Source organism: Salvelinus alpinus, chromosome 16 (genome assembly GCF_045679555.1).
Source record: "Salvelinus alpinus chromosome 16, SLU_Salpinus.1, whole genome shotgun sequence".
In the NCBI taxonomy this organism is placed as follows: Eukaryota; Metazoa; Chordata; class Actinopteri; order Salmoniformes; family Salmonidae; genus Salvelinus; species Salvelinus alpinus.
The window spans coordinates 14,200,525-14,222,886 of record NC_092101.1 but is presented as its reverse complement, the minus strand read 5'-3'; the positions used below and the strand labels follow the sequence as shown (position 1 = coordinate 14,222,886).

General features: G+C 46.9%; 1 long non-coding RNA gene across 1 annotated transcript; it reads left to right on the top strand.

The window, feature by feature from the left end:
* Positions 1-7,765: 7,765 nt before the first annotated feature.
* LOC139540891 (uncharacterized) lies at positions 7,766-21,118 on the top strand. Its single transcript, XR_011668284.1, has 3 exons — positions 7,766-8,205; positions 18,467-18,708; positions 19,127-21,118. It is a non-coding gene; the product is annotated as an uncharacterized lncRNA (long non-coding RNA).
* Positions 21,119-22,362: the final 1,244 nt, after the last annotated feature.

The following is a 22,362-nucleotide window of genomic DNA, read 5'->3' as shown; positions in this document are numbered from 1 at the left end:
ACTTATCTCTTCAGTAGGTCATATGATTGAGTGTAGTCTGGCCCAGGAGTGTGAAGGTGAACGGAAAGGCTCTGGAGCAACGAACCGCCCTTGCTGTCTCTGCCTGGCCGGTTCCCCTCTCTCCACTGGGATTCTCTGCCTCTAACCCTATTACAGGGGCTGAGTCACTGGCTTACTGGTGCTCTTTCATGCCGTCCCTGGGAGGGGTGCATCACTTGAGTGGGTTGAGTTACTGACGTGATCTTCCTGTCTGGGTAGGCGCCCCCCCTTGGTTTGTGCTGTGGTGGAGATCTTTGTGGGCTATACTCGGCCTTGTCTCAGGATTGTAAGTTGGTGGTTGAAGATATCCCTCTAGTGGTGTGGGGGCTGTGCTTCGGCAAAGTGGGTGGGGTTATATCCTTCCTGTTTGGCACTGTCCGGGGGTTTCTTCTGATGGGGCCACAGTGTCTCCTGACCCCTCCTGTCTCAGCCTCCAGTATTTATGCTGCAGTAGTTTATGTGTCGGGGGGCTAGGGTCAGTTGGTTATACCTGGAGTACTTCTCCTATCTTATCCAGTATCCTGTGTGAATTTAAGTATGCTCTCTCTAATTCTCTCGTTCTCTCTTTCTTTCTTCTCTCTCGGAGAACCTGAGCCCTAGGACCATACGTCACGGCAAACCGGGCATGATGACTCCTTGCTGTCCCCAGTCCGCCTGGCCTTGCTGCTATTCCAGTTTCAACTGTTCTGCCTGCGGTTATGGAACCCCTACCTGTCCCAGACCTGCTGTTTTCAAGTCTTAATGATCGGCTATGAAAAGCCAACTGACATTTATTCCTGATTATTATTTGACCATGCTTGTCATTTATGAACATTTTGAAAATCTTGGCTCTCTCTAATTCTCTCCTTCTCTCTTTCTTTCTCTCTCTCGGAGGACCTGAGCCCTAGGACCATACGTCAGGACTACCGGGCATGATGACTCCTTGCTGTCCCCAGTCCACCTGGCCTTGCTGCTATTCCAGTTTCAACTGTTCTGCCTGCGGTTATGGAACCGCCACCTGTCCCAGACCTGCTATTTTCAACTCTTAATGATCGGCTATGAAAAGCCAACTGAAAATTATTCATGATTATTATTTGACCATGCTTGTCACTTATGAACATTTTGAACATCTTGGCATAGTTCTGTTATAATCTCCACCCGGCACAGCCAGAAGAGGACTGGCCACCCCTCATAGCCTGGTTCCTCTCTAGGTTTCTTCCTAGGTTTTGGCCTTTCTAGGGAGTTTTTCCTAGCCACCGTGCTTCTACACCTGCATTGCTTGCTGTTTGGGGTTTTAGGCTGGGTTTCTGTACAGCACTTCGAGATATTAGCTGATGTACGAAGGGCTATATAAAATAAACTTGATTTGATTTGATTGATGGTGCTTGCCTACAGAGCTGTGAGGGGAACGGCACCTCCATACCTTCAGGCTCTGATCAGGCCCTACACCCAAACAATGGCACTGCGTTCATCCACCTCTGGCCTGCTCGCCTCCCTACCTCTGAGGAAGTACAGTTCCCGCTCAGCCCAGTCAAAACTGTTCGCTGCTCTGGCACCCCAATGGTGGAACAAACTCCCTCACGACGCCAGGTCAGCGGAGTCAATCACCACCTTCCGGAGACACCTGAAACCCCACCTCTTTAAGGAATACCTAGGATAGGATAAAGTAATCCTTCTACCCCCCCCCTTAAAAGAGTTAGATACACTATTGTAAAGTGGTTGTTCCACTGGATATCATAAGGTGAATGCACCAATTTGTAAGTCGCTCTGGATAAGAGCGTCTGCTAAATGACTTAAATGTAAATGTAAATAACATCTGCTAACCATGTGTATGTGACCAATTAAATTGGATTTGATTTGGGGGGGGGATGTACAGGATTTTGTTCTGAGTTCAAATGTAGGCCTACATGGTGTTACATGGTATTGTTAGTGCAAATATAGTTTCATTATTTCAAATTCAGTTAATAATGCTTTCCAATTGTTATTCAGGATAACTTAGCTACCAAATATGGACCTACAGTAGTGTTAGAGCGTAGGCTGTCAATGTAGCTTGGTCCATATAACCATTGGTATTACAATACACATATGGCTGTATCACATTCGTCCGTGATTGGGAGTCCCATAGGGCGGCGCACAATTGGCACAGCATCGTCTGGGTTTGGCCGGGGTAGGCTATCATTGTAATAAGCATTTGTTCTAAACTGACTTGCCTGGATAAAAAATATAACCCTACAATATGATTTATTTATAGATTCCAGGCAGGTTTCCACCTGCAGTATTGCTCCATAGTGTATCCAAACCTAACTGGAGGCAGAATCAAACATGTGACACTGAGCTGCTCTAATCAGGGAGGCCTAATCCCGGGCTTTAGCCACATCTGTTTGGTAATTGGTTGGGCTACTGGATGGATGAACCGTAGCTGGGGGAGACTGTGGAGCCTTTGGAGTGTTCCGTTGTGCAAATAACCCACTCCTGTTCTCAGAGTCAAGAGAAGCAATGTATTCCCACTCCTGTTCTCAGAGTCAAGAGAAGCAATGTATTCCCACTCCTGTTCTCAGAGTCAAGAGAAGCAATGTATTCCCACTCCTGTTCTCAGAGTCAAGAGAAGCAATGTATTCCCACTCCTGTTCTCAGAGTCAAGAGAAGCAATGTATTCCCACTCCTGTTCTCAGAGTCAAGAGAAGCAATGTATTCCCACTCCTGTTCTCAGAGTCAAGAGAAGCAATGTATTCTGGCAGCCTCCTGGGCCACATTGCCGGTGTTATTCTCTCCCCCTGTGTGTATTTTCCTCACAGATTCATTGTTTGTTGTGAATAAGAATAACAGTCATGGGCCAGATGCAGGAGGGGAGACACGATTGAAATTCTAGAGAACTTTCAGGGAGTAATCAGGAGCAGAAGGGATGGATTCCTCCCAGTTCACTTTATGCTCACGTAGAGATTTGTGTGGAATGGGACCTATTTTCACATGACCTCATCATATCTCCATGGTGACCTACAGCATATCTCTATAGCTGCTTATATCAGCACGGGTGTTAACCAGATCTTGTTAGACAAATAGAAAACAGCGGCCGTTTGAGCACACTTTGATAACCACCGTTGACCACCTCAACTGGTTTAGATATTGAGAGAGCTCTTGCGTTGGACCAGTAAATCTCAGAGCTTTGAAGCTCCAGTAGCCTACCAGGAAGTGTAGCTGTGCAGTCAGGAAATTAAGAAATCATGCTGCCATGAGTGAGGAAAGTGGTATTAACTTCACCTGGTATAACTAGAGCATTTACATCGGGAGGTATTGTGTATATCGGGCATATCACTGACCCACTGGGGCACAAACGTCAATTCTAAGTCTATTCCATGTTGGTTCAATGTAATTTCATTGAAAGGAACAATGTTGATTACTGCACTGTCGGAGCTAGAAGCACAAGCATTTCGCTGCACCCGCAATAGCATCAGCTAATCACGTGTATGTGACCAATAAAATGCGATTTGATTTGATTTGATTCAACCAGTGTGTGTCCAGTGGGTAGGTAGTAAGTAATGACTCAATGACCGAGTAACATTTTGGATCTCATTGACCAACATTTAGATATGTAGCAATGATTGAATTCATTAGGTATATTGTGTTGAGGTTAAATTAGGTTGTATATTCATCATGAATAAGCTAATTTATAAATGTAATTTCTTGTGTTTAGAAAACAAGAATCCACAATGTTTCCGTGAAATCATTAGGCTAAATGTAAGTCTGATGTTTGAGGGAAATGGTTTGAAGACTGATTTCGCAGCCCTGCCTATTTCTGGGACTGCGGGCATTTTTTAAAAGATTCTGCACTGACCATCATCATCCATCCTCTTTGTTCAACAGTTCACTCACCATTTTCCCATTACCTCCTTGATAACAGGCCAATGGTCGTGATGATATCCTTGTTTAACAGCAGTACAGCAGTACATCTGCACTCTATGTGGCATAAGCATGACCCGCTTCATTTGTGTGGGTGAGTGTGTGTGTTTGCGAGTGTGTGCGTGTGCGTGTCTGCGCTGTGCTGTGCTGCCCAGCTCTGTACCACAGCCTGCAGATGGTGTTAGATGAGCTGTAGGGGATGATGAATGAAGTGGCTGGTGTCAGGCCCTCATCTGGGATGCAGCCTTGGGGATCAACACCGTCTATGCTAAACATCATGGTTCACTTCCACTGAAGAAGCACTCTCAGAACAAATCACAGACAATATGGACGTTGATCCTGGCAGATCAATATGTTTAGGACACCTGTCATGACAAATAGTGTCCCCCTCGCAAAAAGTGTCCGGGCACAATTTGGCATGTTCTAGCAACGGCCCTAGCAACAGACGCTAATAGCTTCTCGAATCCCATTGTGATGCGGGGGGGCACTATTTGGCAGGGAGACACTATTTAGCATTACGGACCTGCAAAAGTTAGTGTGTATATGTAATTTGACAGGTTATCCTCTCAGGGCAAAGTGCATCCAGTCAGGGTGGCCTTGGTCTGGGCTGGGCGTTAGAGGTCAGAGGTACTGAAGGATAAAGACCTTTGGGGTGGGCGTGGTGATTTGAGGTGTGATGTACTGTAGGTACTGAGGTGGGCAAGTGAGGGGCAGAAGGGCCATAATTGAGGAGGGTGAGTTGTGGTGAAGAGCGAAATGTACTGGGTGTTGGAGGCTGATGGACTTTGCCGAGGCCAATGTGGAGGTGCTCTAGTCCAATGGAATTTCTGTGCCACCTGTCTGCATGGTCGCCGCCTGGCCTTTGATGTGCTGTGGCGGGGTGGCAGCCAGATGTGAAGGCCCAGCTGTGGTTTTGACCTGGAGAGTTAACGTAGTCCCTCTGGATTTCCCTCTGAGCCTCTCCACAGGACAGATGGCCATACAGCTATAGACACCATGTGTGTCTCCCTCCTTCCCTTCTTCTCTCCACTCCTCCTCAATCCCAGGATGCAACAGATCCACAGAGGAATCTAACCCCCTCTTCATCCCCACTGTACTTGGTTATCCAATTCACTATGTGGGAAGGATTAACTCAGGTCACTCAACGACAGCCCACCTATTGTGTACTCTAGTGTGTGTATTTCCACAGATTTACCCCACGAAATGTAAGAACTGTGAATAGTTGCAGCCGATATTGATTTTGAAAGAACACATTGACTTGACGTATTTATTTATTTCTGTGGCTCTGTCAGTCGTGACTGGGGTGAACATGACCTTATTACAAAGCCCTCAAAGAGAAAGCTCTCGAAAGAACACACAGAGCTCTGAGCTCATCAGGCAATATGCACCACGCTCTCCCTCTTTAATAGCTTTACCGTCAAATTCTCAAAGCTTTAGGAAACATATGTGTCTATTTTTATTGGAAGAAGCAATTGAGCAGGCCTCTGCGTGTGTTGGCGTAGATCAGGCAGGGTTCCTGCCCACGGATAATTCCAACCAACACCTTAGGACAGATGAGGAAAAAGGGTTTTCTAGAGGTCATTATATTAGAAAGTTGTGCCTATTTTGTTTTATTTTCAGATGTCAACCTCAATATTGGCACTGAAGGTTATTTTAACAAAACCCACTTTTTTCTTTAGAGATAAAAGCCCTGAACACATGCAGATATCAGGATAGAGGACAGGCATCCTTCGACATTGTGATCTGCCCTTCCTCTGTGCCCTCTCTTGTTGCCCTATGAAGAGGCAGGCTCTTGTCCGGAAGCCGAGCGTGGGCAGGAGAGAACTGTGTCTCTGCCACATGCCGTGCAACCTCTCCCAGTGGGTTGAGAGTGGTGCCCATGTGCGTAGGCTGTGTGTGTAAGTGTGGCTGTGTGCGTGTGCCTCTGTGTGCCCTTTGTAGGCATCCCTTCCCGGCACAGGCAGCACCATGCATGGCATCCCCATTTGGCACTGCCCCCAGCCCACCCTGACAAAGCCAGCCCTGCCCTGCCTGCCCCTACTCCCCTGGCCTGGCAACAGCCCCTGGAAAGTTAAAATGCTCCAGTTCAGGATAAATAAACAAACCTAGCAAGGAGAAAAAAAATAAAACCCAGAGCCCCTCTGTTCATTAATGGACTACCACCATTTGAAAGCCGGCTTGTGTGCACGGTCTAGAGGAAAACAACAATAAAATGATTTAGAGATAAAGAGAGACAATATGGCTCTGTGTTCCAGATAGTCACATTGAGATGCTCTTTTGTTTGAAATGAACTCAAACGGATCAATGCCTCAGTGTCTTCTGTTTAAAGGACAAAATCACCCCACAATGCATCAGAAAACTAAACTTAGGAAGCAGTGGTTCTTAGGAAGAACGGGTCCTTACATTGTTTATTTGTGTAGCTTGATGATTTATTACACTGAGAAGTAATTTCTCAGTATAATTACTTTGACATGGCTTTTTCTCCCACCCACCGCTTTTGTGAAGCATTATGTAACTTCAAGGAGTTCAGTCTTTCATGAGCAGAACCTGTGTCTTGACATTTGCCAGTTTGAGGTTCGAAATCTCTTTAATCTACAAGATGCCCTTGTTATTTCTTCACTTTTGTTGCAGCACACATACTTCTTTCAGTAGTTTGCCTTTTCATCTCCATCTCTTTTAGCATAGCTGTCTTCAGTTCAGTTGTCTTCTGTGTTTAAGGAGATCAGGAAGTGTTTGAAGTTAGTTGAATTACAGAGTTAGGGTATTACTGGTATATAGACCTATTGGTATATAGACCCAATGACCTGACAGGTTGTGTGCTTCACACCATTCACATTAGGGTTCAGGCTATTTTGATGTAGCGTTCATCGTACACATGCTGCCACAGCTCTGGTGCACTAGTGTATGAGAGGTGAGGCAACGACACAGTGCACACAGACTCACATGCAAACACACACACGCACACGCACACACACACACACACACACACACACACACACACACACACACACACACACACACACACACACACACACACACACACACACACACACACACACAATGTGTTTCTCAGTAGTAAAAGGATACTGCACCTGGACTCTTTAGAAGCACCTCAGAAAAACAGAGACAGTGCCCCTTTAAGGGAAAAGTCATGACAGAAAGACAACAGAGACAGTGCCCCTTTAAGGGAAAAGTCATGAGAGAAAGACAACAGAGACAGTGCCTTTTAAGGGATAAGTCATGACAGAAAGAAAACCGAGACAGTGCCCCTTTAAGGGATAAGTCATGACAGAAAGAAAACCGAGACAGTGCCCCTTTAAGGGATAAGTCATGACAGAAAGAAAACCGAGACAGTGCCCCTTTAAGGGATAAGTCATGACAGAAAGAAAAGCACAAAAGAAGGAGTGAGAGGAGGTGTGTGTACGTGTACAAGTCAGACTGAAACACAAGAGAGAGAGAGAGATAGAGAGAGAGAGAGAATGCATTAGGCACTTAGAGCCATTCCTCTCTGGCTAAAGGCTAATGCAATTGCCACAATAAGAGTCTCAACGGAGCCTGGAAAAAAACTGAGAGGGGGATGAAAGAAGAGAAGGAGGGAGGGAAAAGGGAGGGAAGAAAGGAGGGCAGCACTGCTTCCAGACTCTCACATGGATAGTGGATCTCTCGGGACGAACAGTTAAACGTTTTTTTCTCACTATCCTTTTCTATATCTTTCTCTCTCTCTCTTTTACTCTCACTTTCTTTTACTCTCTCTCTCTCTCTCTCTCTCTCTCTCTCTCTCTCTCTCTCTCTCTCTCTCTCTCTCTCTCTCTCTCTCTCTCTCTCTCTCTCTCTCTCTCTCTCTCTCTCTCTCTCTCTCTCTCTCTCTCTCTCTCTCTCTCTCTCTCTCTCTCCTGTTACTCTTCTGTAAGTGGACGAACTGGTGCTGTGCATCTCCAGAGTGATTCATCAGGTTAAAAGAAACTACGGTAGCAGCCAGTCACTAGCCAGCAGGTTGTGTTAACTAGCTCCAAGTCTGACCTCTCCTCTCCTCTCCACTGCTCTCCTCTTCTCTATGGGAAACCGAACAGACCAGGACAGGACAACCCTTCTCTCCCGCATCTTCTCTCCCCCTTTTATGTCCCCAAAAGAGACCTCGGCACAGGACAAAGTTGCTGCTGCTGCTGGATCTGAAATGGAACATTCCTTAGAGCAGTCTTCCGAGAAAGAACTCCTCCACTGACTGCTCCACTCCTCCATATCCTCAGCTGAACTCGGCTCTCACGCAGCACTGCTGGATCTATGGGCATGGTGAGTGGCAGCACTGTCTCTCTCTCTCCTCCCCCCCTCTTTCTCCCTCTCTCGCTTTCCCTCTTAGTAGGCTAAGGCAACTCCCTTGTCAGTCACTTAGATCAGACAACCAGCTACAGCATCAGACCTGTCTAAAGTGAACCAAGCAGACTGAGCATCAGAGTAAGTTCACAATGTCTACTGTACATTTCTACAGCCAGGCTCTCTTTCCATTGACTGTGATGCTATCAGGAAGACTGGAGAAAACATACCATTTACTGTTCAATGACTGTTTGAATCTGTTAATATGAAAAACAAGTTGTAACATTGATAGATGATTGGTATGTGTCTGCCTATCTGTCATAATGGGCTTGAGGAGATTTGCATGTTGATAGGTTACTGTTGGCCTGTTCAAATATTTCAGAACTGCAATTTTCCCACAGTCTAAGAAAAATAATCCATGTCAGATTTCTATTTGAGACCGTGTTTAGACCTAGCTGTGTACGAAGGATCAATCCTCTATCCGGTTTAACTGAATTTGTGAGCTTTTGAGCACTACTGTGTACTAAGGCTCTTCAAATACATAGTCTAGTTTATGTTTGGACAAGGAATAGTTTGATTCGATAAACTCAAATTCTTCTATTTTGATACAAATAGTCCAACTATTTGAAAATGTTCCATTGTTTCTGATTTACTGATCTAGTAGTTCCAAACAGACAAGAGATTCACCAGGTCTGATATTTGTATTTCTTTAGGTGCGTTTTCAGATACACGTCTATTTCCTGCTGGAGTCTTTGGGCGTTGCCTGCAAGATGGGGAGCAATGAACAGATGTTTATTATTTGGACTGATGTTGATGTCTTTGTCAATAATAGGAACAATTGAGTGTGTGTGTGTGTGTGTGTGTGTGTGTGTGTGTGTGTGTGTGTGTGTGTGTGTGTGTGTGTGTGTGTGTGTGTGTGTGTGTGTGTGTGTGTGTGTGTGTGTGTGTGTGTGTGTGTGTGTGTGTGTGTGTGTGTGTGTGTGTGTGTGTGTGTATGCGCGCACACGCGCGCACATCTGTGTATATGTGTGTGCACATTTGTGTGGGTATGTGTGCTCGTGTGTGTCTTTTGTTGGCTCGGGGTGTGTGTGTGTGGTCCTTCAATCAGGTCTGGAACACTTAAATACACAGGATGAGTTGTCACCACACAGTGAAACAGGTAATGGCTGTCTGAACCCTGGCAATTACCAAACACATCCAAGCCAATCACCCAATGAAGGAGTCTTTGATAGGCCAGACTGACGCATGGTTTTTGCTTTTACGACCCACCAAGTAGTAAACAGCTTCCCTTGTTGGCACTGGAGTGCGAGTTTAAACACGTGCTCACACGCATAGGCACACGCATTTACAAACAAATGTACAAACACGGACAGTACACACACTCACAGACAGTACACACTCTAACAGTCCTGACCTGTTTTATGTTGTTTTTATGTGTTTATGGTCAGGGCATGTGTTTTGGGTGGGCAGTCTATGTTATTCGTTTCTATGTTGGTTTTGGTTTGCCTGGTATGGCTCTTGATTAGAGGCAGGTGGTTTGCGTTTTCCTCTAATCAAGAGTCATATTTAGGTAGGGCATTCTCACTGTTTGTTTGTGGGTGATTGTCTCCTGTGTCTGTGTTATGTCTTACACCATACGGGATTGTTTCGGTTGTTCGTTTCGTTTCGTTTCGTTTCGTTTCGTTTCGATGTAGTATGTTTCCTGTCCGTGAGTTTTACGTTTCAGTTAAGTAAGTTCATGTTCAGGTTTTGTCGTCTACGTCGTTTTCTTGTTTTTGTAGTTTTGAAAGTGTTTTGTTTTGTTTCGTGTTGCCGTCGTATTTATAATAAAGATGGCTTATTTCCCTGAAGCTGCGTTTTGGTCTGAAGATCCTTCTCTCCTCACCTCGTCCGAGGATGAGGAGAGCGACAGCCGTTACAGAATCACCCACCAATCCAGAGCCAAGCAGCGGTGTAAACGGAGTAAGGGACAGCGCAAGAAGGAGGAATGGACTTGGGACGATGTATTGGACGGTAAAGGTTGCTACACATGGGAGGAGATCCTGGCTGGAAGGGATCGCCTCCCATGGGAACAGGTGGAGGCACTGAGGAGAACAGAGGCAACCGGAGAAGGGAACAGGCGTTATGAGGGGACGCGTCTTGCACGGAAGCCCGAAAAGCCCGTGAGTAACTCCCAAAAATTTATTGGGGGGGGGCTAAGGGGTTGTGGGCCAAGGGCAGGTAGGAGACCTGCGCCCACTTCCCAGGCTAACCGTGGAGAGCGGGAGTACGGGCAGACACCGTGTTACGCAGTAGAGCGCACGGTGTCTCCTGTACGAGTGCATAGCCCAGTGCGGGTTATTCCACCTCCCCGCACTGGTAGGGCTAGATTGAGTATTGAGCCAGGTGTCATGAGGCCGGCTCAACGCGTCTGGTCTCCAGTGCGTCTCCTCGGGCCGGCATACATGGCACCTGCCTTACGCATGGTTTCCCCGGTTCGCCTACATAGCCCGGTGCGGGTTATTCCACCTCCCCGCACTGGTCGGGCGACCAGGAGCATTCAACCAGGTAAGGTTGGGCAGGCTCAATGCTCAAGAGAGCCAGTACGCCTGCACGGTCCGGTATTTCCGGTGCCACCTCCCCGCCCCAGCCTAGTACCTACAGTGCCTACACTACGCACTAGGCTACCTGTGCGTTTCCAGAGCCCTGTTCCTCCTCCACGCACTCTCCCTATAGTGCGTGTATCCAGTTCGGTGCCTCCAGTTCCGGCCCCACGCACTAAGCCACCTGTGCGTCTCCTAAGTCCTGTACACACTGTCACTTCTCCCCGTACTAGTCCTGAGGTGCCACCAGTGCCGGTACCACGCACCAGGTATAGAGTACGCTTTGAGAGTTCAGTGTGCCCTGTCCCTGCTCCCCGCACTAGTATGAAGGTGCGTGTCCTTAGCCCGGTGCCTCCAGTTCCGGCACCACGCACCAGGTCTACAGTGCGCCTTATCCGGCCAGAGCCATCCGTCTCCCGAGCGCCATCTGAGCCATCCGTCTCCCGAGCGCCATCTGAGCCATCCGTCTCCCCAGCGCCATCTGAGCCATCCGTCTCCCCAGCGCCGTCTGAGCCATCCGTCTGCAATGAGCCTGCAAAGCCGCCCGTCTGCCATGAGCCTGCAGAGCCGCCCGTCTGCCATGAGCCTACAGAGCCGTCCGCCAGACAGGAGCCGCTAGAGCCGTCCGCCAGACAGGAGCCGCTAGAGCCGTCCGCCAGACAGGAGCCGCTAGAGCCGTCCGCCAGACAGGAGCCGCTAGAGCCGTCCGCCAGACAGGAGCCGCTAGAGCCGCCCGTCAGACAGGATCTGCCAGAGCCGCCAACCAGACAGGATCTGCCAGAGCCGCCAACCAGACAGGATCTGCCAGAGCCGCCAACCAGACAGGATCTGCCAGAGCCGCCAACCAGACAGGATCTGCCAGAGCCGCCAACCAGACAGGATCTGCCAGAGCCGCCAATCAGACAGGATCTGCCAGAGCCGCCAGCCTGCCATGAGCGTCGAGAGCCGTCAGCCTGCCATGAGCGTCGAGAGCCGTCAGCCTGCCATGAGCGTCGAGAGCCGTCAGCCTGCCATGAGCGTCGAGAGCCGTCAGCCTGCCATGAGCGTCGAGAGCCGTCAGCCTGCCATGAGCGTCGAGAGCCGTCAGCCTGCCATGAGCGTCGAGAGCCGTCAGCCTGCCATGAGCGTCGAGAGCCGTCAGCCTGCCATGAGCGTCGAGAGCCGTCAGTCTGCCATGAGCGTCGAGAGCCGTCAGCCTGCATGGACCTGCCAGAGCCGTCCAAACAGGACCTGCCAGAGTCCTTCAGCCGGGATCTGCCCCTTGTCCCGGTGCTGCCCCTTGTCCCGGTGCTGCCCCTTGTCCCGGTGCTGCCCCTTGTCCCGGTGCTGCCCCTTGTCCCGGTGCTGCCCCTTGTCCCGGTGCTGCCCCTTGTCCCGGTGCTGCCCCTTGTCCCGGTGCTGCCCCTTGTCCCGGTGCTGCCCCTTGTCCCGGTGCTGCCCCTTGTCCCGGTGCTGCCCCTTGTCCCGGTGCTGCCCCTTGTCCCGGTGCTACCCCTTGTCCCGGTGCTACCCCTTGTCCCGGTGCTACCCCTTGTCCCGGTGCTGCCCCTTGTCCCGGTGCTAGCTGTTTATTTAGGGGAAGGTAGTGTTAGGGTGGTCAGTAGAAGGGGTAGACAGAAGAGGGGAGTGACTATGGTGGTATGGGGACAGCGTCCTGAGCCGGAACCACCACCGTGGTCAACTGCCCACCCGGACCCTCCCCTGGACTTTGTGCTTGTGCGCCCGGCGTGCGCATCTTGAGGGGGGGGTACTGTAACAGTCCTGACCTGTTTTATGTTGTTTTTATGTGTTTATGGTCAGGGCATGTGTTTTGGGTGGGCAGTCTATGTTATTCGTTTCTATGTTGGTTTTGGTTTGCCTGGTATGGCTCTTGATTAGAGGCAGGTGGTTTGCGTTTTCCTCTAATCAAGAGTCATATTTAGGTAGGGCATTCTCACTGTTTGTTTGTGGGTGATTGTCTCCTGTGTCTGTGTTATGTCTTACACCATACGGGATTGTTTCGGTTGTTCGTTTCGTTTCGATGTAGTATGTTTCCTGTCCGTGAGTTTTACGTTTCAGTTAAGTAAGTTCATGTTCAGGTTTTGTCGTCTACGTCGTTTTCTTGTTTTTGTAGTTTTGAAAGTGTTTTGTTTTGTTTCGTGTTGCCGTCGTATTTATAATAAAGATGGCTTATTTCCCTGAAGCTGCGTTTTGGTCTGAAGATCCTTCTCTCCTCACCTCGTCCGAGGATGAGGAGAGCGACAGCCGTTACACACACACTCACAGACACCTACTGTACAGTACACAGAACCCAGTGGTGTCACGCACCCAGTCATTTTCAGAGGCCACTGTTTGATGACCAAATTCAATATCTTATAAAACAATCTAGATTTTTATATTACATTCATCAAATGACAAATTCAATGGGCATGACACTTCTGAGTATACACAAACACAGCATCCTTTCAACACCCACCAATTCAGTTAGCCGGATCAAAAGTGTGTGAGGTTGTTGCAGTAACATTGGTCAGGTCAATATGTTGTTTACCAGTCATTGAATAATCAGGTTATGAAAACTATGCTGTGCTTCACATTACAGTAACAGCAGCAACAGCAGCCTACAATTGGAGGCATCTGTCATGGAAAAACAGGCCTCAGTGTGGAGAGAAGAGATAGCATTGGAATGGGGAGGGAGGGAGTCTTCCAGTCACCAGGGTCACCATCCGTGCGCTGTGCACGGCAACTCTTCTTGTCTTCGTACATGCATTGTTTTTTAACGCTCTGTCTGGCTATGATTGATGTTGTGTTATCGATGGCATGGCTTCAGGTGAACCAGCTGATGGTTTTGTCTGGTTCAGTGTAGTTTGTGACTTTCTGACTGACACATACGCCATTGATGTGTTCAGTCTGTCTCCTTAGATAACCACACGCTCATGTGTTTGTGTGAGTTCACTCCCACTTTCTCTCTCTCTCCTCTCTTTCTCTCTCTCTCCTCTCTTTCTCTCTCTCTCTCCTCTCTTTCTCTCTCTCTCTCCTCTCTTTCTCTCTCCTCTTTCTCTCTCTCTCCTCTCTTTCTCTCTCTCTCCTCTCTTTCTCTCTCTCTCTCCTCTCTTTCTCTCTTGCTCTCCTCTCTTTATATCTTTCTCTCTCCTCATCTCATTCTCCCTCTCCTCTCTTTCTCCCTCTCTCTATCTCTCTGTCTCCTCTCTTTCTCTCTCCTCTTTCTCTCTCTTTCTCTCTCTCTCGCTCTCTCCTCTCTTTTTCTCTCTCTCCTCTCTATCTTTCTCTCTCCTCTCTTCTCTCTCTCATCTATTTCTCCCTCCCTCTCCCTCTCTCCCTCTCTCTCCTCTCTTTCTCTCTCCTCTTTCTCTCGCTCTCCCACTCAGCATATGTAATAGGAACAGTAACAGCTCTTAGCTAATAGCCAGGCCATCAGATGATGTGATAGCATAAGCTTCCAAGCTGCTTTAATGCAGATTTTATTTTTGACTTATCCATTACACATTAAGATCGATCATGATCCTTAAGTGCGTCAAAGCAAATAAACATTTTTCTTACCTCAATTTTCATCTCGAGGGGAGTGCATACTTTTGGATGTAAAGCAGACTTCAAACCACTTAAGATAATTATTAGATAGACTAATACCAAATTCACTCATGAACTTTCAATAAAATCTGCTATTCAGAACAACAAGTTCAAAAGACATTCAGTAGGTTAGATTTTGACGTAAGCCTACTGGTAACACAAGTGCAAAGTGAATTATAGCTAACGTGACACCAGAAGCTTCTCTTTGATCCCCAGTGCCTCCATATGTCAGTCCTGAGAGGTTGCTAATTCTAATTGAGTGACTCAATGGGGTGAATAATGAAATCCAGACCTAATGAACAGCTACAATGACTTTTTAATGCCGTGGTGCTTCTCTCTGCCTGCTGGAACAAGGATAGGATCTGACCTTTTGGGTTCAACATGGATCTCATCTCCCAAACCACAGCTACTCCGTCATGGTTAACTCACCAGTCACCAATAAAGCCTATATACTTTAACACTAGGACAGCCAGTAGAGAAGGTCAGAGGGATGGAAGTCCTGCAATGAGATCAATGTCTTACAATTCAGACTTTGAGGCCACTGCTCTGTTTCACATGAATCACCTATGGAATAGAATAGAGTAGAACAGAATAGCATGAAGTAGACTAATGTGGCATATATAAGTGGTTTATAAGCAAGAGGGACTGAGTCCTTACTCTCTAGCTGGCTCACTCTCTCCTGTGCTAGTTTTGTTTTGTGAGAGCAGCGTTTCGTAGTGGCAAATCATTTCGGCGCCCGTGTGTGAGATGCTGGATGACGTTAACAGTGTGTTCCTGTGGTCAGATTCTAAACTTACACCTGCAGTCAGAACCATCAGATATATGCCATGTCTACTGTGTAAACAGAGGAGCTGCGGTTGGGCATTGAGAGATATTTGACCAGTTTGGTGTTCTTCCATCATGCCTGGGAAACATGGTAGCCTGGCGCATAGTAAGCAGAAAAAGCAATCCATCACATTTTGAATGAGCTAATTTAGCTTTGCTCGTACAGAAGACACAATGCATCCCAACCCATAAACAAACGTATCTGAGCGTAGTGGTTGTCTACTATGGATATATGTGGAAATGATGTTAAGAACATGGAAATTGAAATCTGAATATGAGTGTATTACATATTTGTGTATAGAATGTCTGGTTCTCCAAATTATGTTCTATTCTATTGCAAGTTGCCCATTCCAAATACAGTATTAGTGCATTTCCTGTGCTGCGTGGTGTTGGGTAGGCCTAATTCTTTGTTTGCTTACTAGAGTTGAACTGATATGCCACAGAGTCCTGTCATTGTGCCTCTGTCTTGGCAGACATGCCAAGAAAATGTCACCGTCAACAGTCGCTCTGTAGACATTGATCGGGGAACAATTAGATCAGCAAAGACATTTCCGATAGCACATCTATCAAACATATACACTGACGCACAAGTGACAAAGAGGGCAAGACAACTCCCCTTCTCTCTCTATCTCGCTCTTCCATCTCTCTCTCTGTCTGTCTGTCTCTCTGTCTGTCTGTCTGTCTGTCTGTCTCTCTGTCTGTCTGTCTGTCTGTCTGTCTGTCTGTCTGTCTGTCTGTCTGTCTGTCTGTCTGTCTGTCTGTCTGTCTGTCTGTCTGTCTGTCTGTCTGTCTGTCTGTCTCTCTGTCTGTCTGTCTCTGTCTGTCTGTCTGTCTGTCTGTCTGTCTGTCTGTCTGTCTGTCTGTCTCTCTCTCTGTCTGTCTACAGGCAGTGAAGCACAACTTGCCGTTTCACATCTCTAAACTAGACAAACATAGTTATTCATCATTCCAGAGACGGGAAGGAGAGGCCAGGTGTTAACACCGGGCTAGACAGACAGGACATACATATTTCCCTCGCCTGAGAAAAGTCTGCGTCACAGTTTTTTGTTAAAGGTACTTAAGCAATAAGGCCCGAGGAGGTGTGGTATGTGGCCAATATACCACGGCTAAGACCTGTTCTTAAGCACGACGCAATGCGGAGTGCCTGGACACAGCCCTTAGCCGTAGTATATTGGCCAATCTGTTATATATAGCGTATAGGATTGTAGCAATATCGTGCTCAATGCCAGGTAAGATACGCAGTACCCTGGCTGCTACAGAATGAAAATGTATGGGTGCAAGATCAAAGACAGGACAGGCTGTTGCCTTTACAGACATGCAAGGGTAGGCCATTCCCTTGAGAGTTAACATAAAGATATACAGTATGTAACGCTTACTGACAAAGCTAAAAACTCAGGGATAATACATGTAATCTGGGCAAGGTCAGTGATATGCATAATTATGTGTGTTGCACATTAAATCAATTATTTATAGCTGACTGAAATGTAAGTGCACTACACAATACACTGACTGAACAAAACATTAGGAACATCTGCCCCTATCCGTCACATAGACTGACCAGGGGAATCCAGGTGAAAGCTATGATCCCTTATTAATGTCACTTGATAAATCCACTTCAATCAGTGTAGATGAAGGGGAGGAGACAGGTTAAAAAATGATTTTTAAGCCTTGAGACAATTGAGACATGGATTGTGTATGTGTGCCATTCAGAGGATGAATGGGCAAGACAAAGGATTTAAGTGCCTTTGAACAGGGTATGGTAGTGGGTGCCAGGCGCACCGGTTTGTGTCAAGAACTGCAACGCTGCTGGGTTTTTCCACACTCAACAGTTTCCTGTGTGTATCAAGAATGGTCCACCACCCAAAGGACATCCAGCGAACTTGACACAACTGTGGGAAACACTGGAGTTAACATGGGCCAGCATCCGACACCTTGTAGAGTCCATGCCCCGATGAACTGAGGCTCTTCTGAGGGCAAAGGGGGGGGGGACTCAATATAAGGAAGGTGTTCCTAATGTTTGGTATAGTCAGTGTAAAACGGGCAGAGGGACTCCATTGAGATTAAATTGGCCATAGATGTTTAGGATTTGTGTGGGAGGAGCTCTCTATGATCCCTCTTTAATGCCACCCTGTATTTGAGCCCCCGCTGGTCACCTCCTCAGACTGTGTAGTGCAAACCAGACCTCCTCACAACTCAACAATCCTGTCATTATGTAGTCACCACGAGGGTGACCATGGAATTTTCCTCTGGAAAAAAACAACAATAATGATACTACTTACATGACATTCCTCATACAGCAGGAAAAGGAAGTTGTTAAAAGAGTTGAGTTTGTTTATGGTTTTCTTTTCCCGCCAAGTTACGCCCACGAACTTGCATGTTCTAAGACACTACAGAATTTGAAGCTTATTGGACGTTCTGCTAATCTCTGTTCTATGACCAATGCTGAAATCAGGTGCTACTGTATCTAGAACCTTAAAGGGTTCTTCGGCTGTCCCCATGGGATAACCCTTTGAAGAACCCTTTTTGGTTCCAGGTAGAACCATTTCTACAGAGGGTTCTACCTGGAACCAAAAATAGGTTCTCCTATGGCACATGTCAAACTCATTCCACGGAGGGCCGAGTGTCTGCGGATTCACGCTTCTTCCACGGACTTGATTGATGATTTAAGGTCACGGATGAGTAAGGAACAGTCCTCAACTGGTTGTCTAGGTCTTAATTGAAAGGAAAAAACAAAAACGAGCAGACATTAGGCCCTCCATGGAATGAGTTTGACACCCCTGTCCTTATGGGGACAGCTGAATTCTGTTCTACTTATGTGAAGTGTTTTGGAACAACTTGTCTTTTCATAATATATGTCTTATGGTCCATACTGTATGTTTCATGTCCTGTTTTTCTCTAGTTCTGGTGATATTGGGAGTATTGATGTCCAGTAGCAATAGATGCTCCAGCCATTCCAAACAAGAACAATGTTTTCCCTCTGAGTCACTCCAAACAATGAGCCTTGACTGAACAGCTGTGTCTGCATATTCCAACCAGCCTCCACATCTGCTGCTTGCCTGCTTCCCTCTGACGCAAACAGCATGCAACCAAAGTCTGCACAGCCATTCCTCATGTTCACTTACTTAATCAAAACCACCTTTCGTTATGGAGATCAGACTATTGTCTTCCATATCAGTCTCATCTGTATTGCATGGTGAACAGTAGGTCATCTTTTCCCCGGTCAGTGCTGAGGTGGTGACGGCTTTTCTCCCCTCTCTTTCTCCCTTCAGGGTGGGTCTGACTGGGAGCAGCCAGAGGACAGCCAGAGGACACTCCAGATGTCTGGGGAGACATCTGGAGGCCCCGCCGCTGCGGGCCAGGGACGGGCACCCGGGTACGCTCGCTACCAGTCTGGCTGTGGTGGGGAGGGTTCCTGGCACAGTGATTTGGTGCACAAATATAAACGAAAATCACATTGCCAGGGATTTCCACCCTTACACAGGCAGCTCTCCAGGTGACCCAGGTGGCATCGGTATGTTCTGCCCGTCAGGGTACATCGTTTCTGTTTCCTGTCTTGGCCCTCTGTGGTCTATGGAAACAAGATCATGTCAAATAATACTCAACCCCAGATAAAAGCTGTTTTCAGCTCTCACACAGGGATTTACAGATTACTTCCTGGTATTAGCTCCTTACAAACGGGAACTGTAGGAAACTGAGCCTACTTTGGCAGCCTTTGCTTATAGACATAAGGAGTGGATAGATCCAAAGAGCAAAGAGTGTTTTACCTTCTATAGAAGTCTACAAAGTACTTCCAGCTTTAGAGGAATCAATCAACGTTCCTCCAGACTGCCAGTGAAAGTCATGTGCATCCTGTAGTGAGCAGCCACTTGCTAAAGGCACAGAGCTTAGCTGATTGGTGAGCATTGATCCCTCTTATGTGTTGTTCACAGTGGCTAAGTTCAGTGCCTGCGGTGAAATAGTTGATGCAGCAGGATGTGTTCCAAACGATGGCGATGAACGAGTACTGGCTGAGTTCTGAGATGTGAAGACGAAGGAAGAAGGTGGGAAGAGAGGGAGAGATAATGATGGAGGAGTGAGGTGTTGCGTGGGCATGGAGACAGAGGCAACAGCGGGACACAGCACGATCCCCGTAAAGAGCGGAGGAAAAAAGGCTGCTGGGGGAATGTCAGGCCAGCCCAGGCATGCCCAGTTCCACACTCCATCTCAGTCAGTCAGTCAGAGCACAGCGCCCGGCTTTGGCACTCAGCACTGGCACCGATTTATGTGGCAGAGGATGGGACACAGCTCACCTCACCTCCTCCTCAGAGCTGAGCTGGTGTGTGGGCTAGGTTGCCCTCTTGTCACACTCTGAGCTGTCGGTGCTTGGTACTTGGTATAGAACCATACCAAGCTACCATGCAACTCTGAGGCCACATTTTGAGTGTGTGAAATTCACTGTATGAGTTGACATACATGCAAAACATCTTGTGGGACAGTGGTCAACCCATTTACGTGAGGCACATTTGCATCGTTTTTCTGCTTTCATTTCTGTTTTTGTTGTTCTCTGTTCCCTTGTCCATTGGTCAGTTGGTTAATTGTGGATCATTATTATAGAGTTCTTATGGCCTATTGTAATGTTGTTTTGTCAAGAGGTTTAGACCTCTTGTGGTAACTGCTTAGTAAGGCATTAAATTGAAAGTTTCTCAGGGTTACCCATCAAATTGGCTACAGTATGTTCTGTGGTTTCCATTCGGTCTCAATGCAGAGTGGTAGAGTGTTTCTAAAGGGATGGACGTGGAGGGTTAAAATACTCTATGGTTGGGGCTGTGCCCTCCTGTGCCTACTGAACTGGTATCAGTTTGAACTCTGAGTACTGGCTCAGTTCAGCAGGAACAGGAGTGGAGCCCACTGTGTGCCATTACGCCCTCCACTCAGCATGCAGAAAGACGTCCAGTACCCCATTAGCCCTGCCCAACAGACCCCCAAGGGCTTGTGCCATTGGCCTTGATGAAACCCAACATTCCTGTCAGCATTAAACCCTGAGATATCAGACAGAGGCATTGCAGCCTGTGAGAGTTGAATGTCCCTGCTTCAAGTATGAATGTTTCATAACCAGATTTATCACTAGGAACTGGCAGGCAGCGTGGAGAAGGTACATTGAATTTGCTGCATACTGATGCAGTTATTCTCCTCAGACTTCATGTTTATTTCAGTATGGCTTTTTTTCCCCTTGACAATGCCGCAACCAAGCACACACACACTCTCTAGCTCTCTGAGCCGTCAGAGAGCAAACGGAGAAACCGTTCATTGTTCATTGTGCGGTAATCCAAGTGAAATGTCTGCTATGTCCATGTAATTGACGTTACCTAGAGAGCCTCATTTTCAGCTGATTGGGAATGTCTGCTATGTTACTCTATGCTCCCCTGCCACAGAGATAATGTAGCACGTTATAAATCAGGACTTTGGAAACATTCTGCATTTTAAGATTTTTTACTCGTAGGATAAAAGAGGTTCATTAACTACACGATAAACCTCAGCTCATCCAATGGGCTGTGGATTGTAGATGGCATTTGCCGCCTCTTGAAATTTTTGCAATTACTTTTAACCTTGAAGAGATTACCTGAATAAAATCTAGTTTTGTAATATGACAAGACTGGTGGATTCTTGTCCTCGGGGCATTGTTCCAAATTCATATCAATCAAACACCATGGATCTTTTTTTTGTATCTATTAGGGGATAAAACTAGCCTAATCCATCAGACAGGAGATTAACATCAAGCTACTACTTAAAATGTCGCATTTGTGGTTTCTTAACTCTGAGGCATGCTGCTCTTCCTTTGTTGTCACAGGTATCTCTTTCATGCTGTTCTGTGAGTCACCACTTTTGCTGTAAATCTCATGTAATCCTACCACAAAATCCATTAATAAAAAAGTATTACTTCATACAATGTCTGCTCTATAATTTCTTCATTCTGAAGGTTCCCAAGGTTTTCTCTTGCTTCTATGTGGGTGTAGTGACAGATGATAAAAGGCTGGTGTTGTTGTTTAGGTTTTTACTTGGTACATGAAAGGGTCTTAAATGACACCCAAATGATTTCCCATGTAATTGCAGGCCACAGGTTCAAATCCCCACCAAGATTACACTTAATCCAGCCAGTGGGCTGCGTACAACCCACACTAGAACCATAAATATGACAATACACACTCTCCAGCCCTCTATATGTTCTTCCGAGGGGCGCAGCGGTCTAAATCAAATCAAATCAAATCAAATTTTATTAGTCACATACACATGGTTAGCAGATGTTAATGCGAGTGTAGCGAAATGCTTGTGCTTCTAGTTCCGACAATGCAGTAATAACCAACAAGTAATCTAACCTAACAATTCCACAACTACTACCTTACACACACACACAAGTGTAAAGGGATAAAGAATATGTACATAAAGATATATGAATGAGTGGTGGTACAGAACGGCATGGCAGATGCAGTAGATGGTATAGAGTACGGTATATACATATGAGATGAGTACTGTAGGGTATGTAAACATAAAGTGGCATAGTTTAAAGTGGCTAGTGGTACATGTGTTACATAAAGATGGCAAGATGCAGTAGATGATATAGAGTACAGTATATACATATGAGATGGGTAATGTAGGGTATGTAAACATTATATTAAGTGGCATTGTTTAAAGTGGCTAGTGGTACATTTTTACATAATTTCCATCAATTCCCATTTTTAAAGTGGCTGGAGTTGAGTCAGTATGTTGGCAGCGGCCGCTAAATGTTAGTGGTGGCTGTTTAACAGTCTGATGGCCTTGAGATAGAAGCTGTTTTTCAGTCTCTCGGTCCCTGCTTTGATGCACCTGTACTGACCTCGCCTTCTGGATGATAGCGGGGTGAACAGGCAGTGGCTTGGGTGGTTGTTGTCCTTGATGATCTTTATGGCCTTCCTGTGACATCGGGTGGTGTAGGTGTCCTGGAGGGCAGGTAGTTTGCCCCTGGTGATGCGTTCTGCAGACCTCACTACCCTCTGGAGAGCCTTACGGTTGTGGGCGGAGCAGTTGCCGTACCAGGCGGTGATACAGCCCGACAGGATGCTCTCGATTGTGCATCTGTAGAAGTTTGTGAGTGCTTTATGTGACAAGCCGAATTTCTTCAGCCTCCTGAGGTTGAAGAGGCGCTGCTGCG